The sequence below is a fragment of the Centrocercus urophasianus genome, unplaced genomic scaffold, assembly GCF_019232065.1.
Source record: "Centrocercus urophasianus isolate 14NV4802_14NV808 unplaced genomic scaffold, USGS_Curo_1.0 seq_26, whole genome shotgun sequence".
In the NCBI taxonomy this organism is placed as follows: domain Eukaryota; kingdom Metazoa; phylum Chordata; class Aves; order Galliformes; family Phasianidae; genus Centrocercus; species Centrocercus urophasianus.
This window is the reverse complement of record NW_024884822.1, coordinates 15,107,819-15,110,477: the sequence shown is the minus strand read 5'-3', so window position 1 is coordinate 15,110,477 and position 2,659 is coordinate 15,107,819.

The following is a 2,659-nucleotide window of genomic DNA, read 5'->3' as shown; positions in this document are numbered from 1 at the left end:
CACGTGGGTCTTTTTTTGTTTTTTTTTACCACTTCTTCTGGAAGCGAGTTCCTCATCCATCTTGTATTTCCTGGTGTGACGCTGCACTGCAGCTTCCCTGTGCCACAGGGACCACTGCACCCAGCGGGACCAAGCTCCCAAATGGGGCAGGGATGGGGCAGGGCTGCAGGAGGCGCTGAGTGCAGGGCAGGGGCACGCTGCGGTGCTGGGGTTAACGGCAGGACGCCACCACAGGCAGAGACAGAGATTTCTTTGTGCTGCCCGGGCTGCTCCAGGAGAACGGCCCATAGCCAGCACTGCTTTGTGCCGCAGCCCAGGCTGATGCTGTGCGCCAACAGCTGAGCTGACAAGGACAAAATATAGGATTCCTGGCGACGTGGGGCAGTGAGGTGTCTCTGGGGCGTGCACTGAGCCCCACATTTTTCTCTCCAGAGGTTCAGATCAGAAAATCCCACACTGCAATGAGTTAGGCCATCTCTTGGACTCTCCCCAGCCCCTGTGCCTGTGGGAGCACCAGCACAGCCCCACTGACGCTGCTGCCTGAGGCCCAAGAGGAAGGAGAAGTGTTTCTGTGCGTAACTGGGACTTCTCCCTGTCCCTTCAGCCTCCATTGCCATGACTGACACCGTTCAGGAGAACAAAAAGTGCTTTCCCAAAAGGGAAGAAAGTCGCGTTGTCTTCGCTTCCAGCTATAAAAACCATGGAAACCACATAACAATCAGAGGAAAGAGGAAAGTGATGATAATGAGCAGATACCAGCTACAGCCTTACCTTCGGTGCTTTGTCTAAACAATAGCAGCCGTGGAAAACTACAGGAGCAGGAACCACACACTGCAACACATCCCTGCCCATGGGAGCTCAGCTGGGTGAGTGAGCTGGGCTGGGGGTGGGCTGAGCTCCCAGCACCAACCAGCAGTAAGATGGGGGGGACTGGGGACACCGTGGGGTGTGGGGGAAAGCAAATGGGTCGGGGGGTTCTCAGCAATGATGTCCCCTCTGCCTGCTGCTGGGCCGTGAACTGGGACTGGAAGGAGGACACAACACCCAGAGGTGGGGGACTGGGCAGAATGGGTTCTGTCAAACTGATCTGATCCGTAATTAAGTCAGTACTTGATAATAGTTGTACTTCTAAGGTAATAGGGCTTCTGCTGTGTATCTGACTTGTAACAAATGCAACATGGCACAGATTAAATGAATCAGAAAATGCCTAATGCCCCAGAAATGCAATTACAGCAGCAGATTCCTCCTACGGTTGCTGTATCTAGGAGAGTCCTCTGGGATTCAGCTCTTGACTCTGTTCTAGTACTGAGAGCAAGGAAAAAGCATTCATTTTAACATATCAGGTCATCCCTTAGGAAACAAAGGCCGGAGCCATTCTTCAGGAGAGAGCGCTCCGTCCTGGGAAACGGTGACCACAAAGGGCTGCAGCGATCCGGGAAATAAGTCAGCACCAAAAGGAGGAGTCAAACGAAGCTGCTCTGCTGCCTGTCTGCTCCCGAGAACGGCTGGGTTTGACAGAAATCAGGGAGAATGAGAGTCTTAATGAGAAACAGTCTTCCTGTTTGTCTTCAATGCCTTCCTAATTATCTCAGCTGCAACCCGAAGGCGAAAAGGCCCGACTGCAGCTGCAGGTCGGAGCGAGGGTGTGCGTGGAAGGGGATGCGCCCAGCGCCAGCCGCGGTGCCGGCCCGCAGAGCCAGCCGTATGCCAGCTGTAGGACCAGCCGTGGTGCCGGCGCTCCCCAGGCGGTTCAGCAGAGGCTGCCGCCGGATCCCTCACCTGCAGCCCCGCCCGCATCCCCCAGCCGCGCTCCCCCTCCTCGCTGCGCGCCGCTGCAGCCCCGCATCGCCCGCGGCCCTCGGCGCCCTCTGGCGGCTCCGCTGCTCCCAATTCACCCCCTCGGCTCCTCGGCGGCCCAGGGCTGCGCTCCGAGCTCTGAAACGGGATCCCCAAGCCTCGGGGAGGACAGACTGCAGGACAGCCAGGAGGACAGGGGGGTGGATAGACAGAAAGACGGGCGGGTGGGCAGATGAACGGATGGATGGACAGACAGATGGACAGACGGGTGGGTAGACAGGCAGACAGGTGGATGGACAGACAGACAGATGGACAGATATAGATGGTGGATAGACAGACAGATGGACACGGTCCCAGCTGCACCCCAAAGGATCCCATGGCAGTGGGCTCGGTGCTCTCCTGCCTGCAGCAGCAGCACAAGGCCACTCCACCAGGACAGCTGCTCTCAGGGTGCCTTCCTGCACAGCTCATCCTGCAACACGGCGAACAGCTCTGTCTGCATCCCTCTGCCCCTTATTTCTTGCCTCCAGCAGTTCCCTCCTTAGCCGACTTGTCCATCTTTCCCTTTCCTAGGACCCCTATTACCTTTATGAAGCGATTGTCATGCTCTCAAGCCCACATCTTGCAATGGTTCCAAAGAAGACAGCTGCATTCATAGCAGCTTTGAGTTACACAATGTGATTACAAACAGCCTAATTTTCAAGCAGCACAAAAGAGAAGCTCTTACTCTGATGCTGTTCATGCAGTACGATTTCGTGGCTCCCCCAAAAGAGCACAGCACAGTGCCAGAGAGGAATTCCTTACTTTGTACCAAAATGATTAATGGGAAACAGGAAAAAAAAAAAAAAAAGAAAGAAAGAAA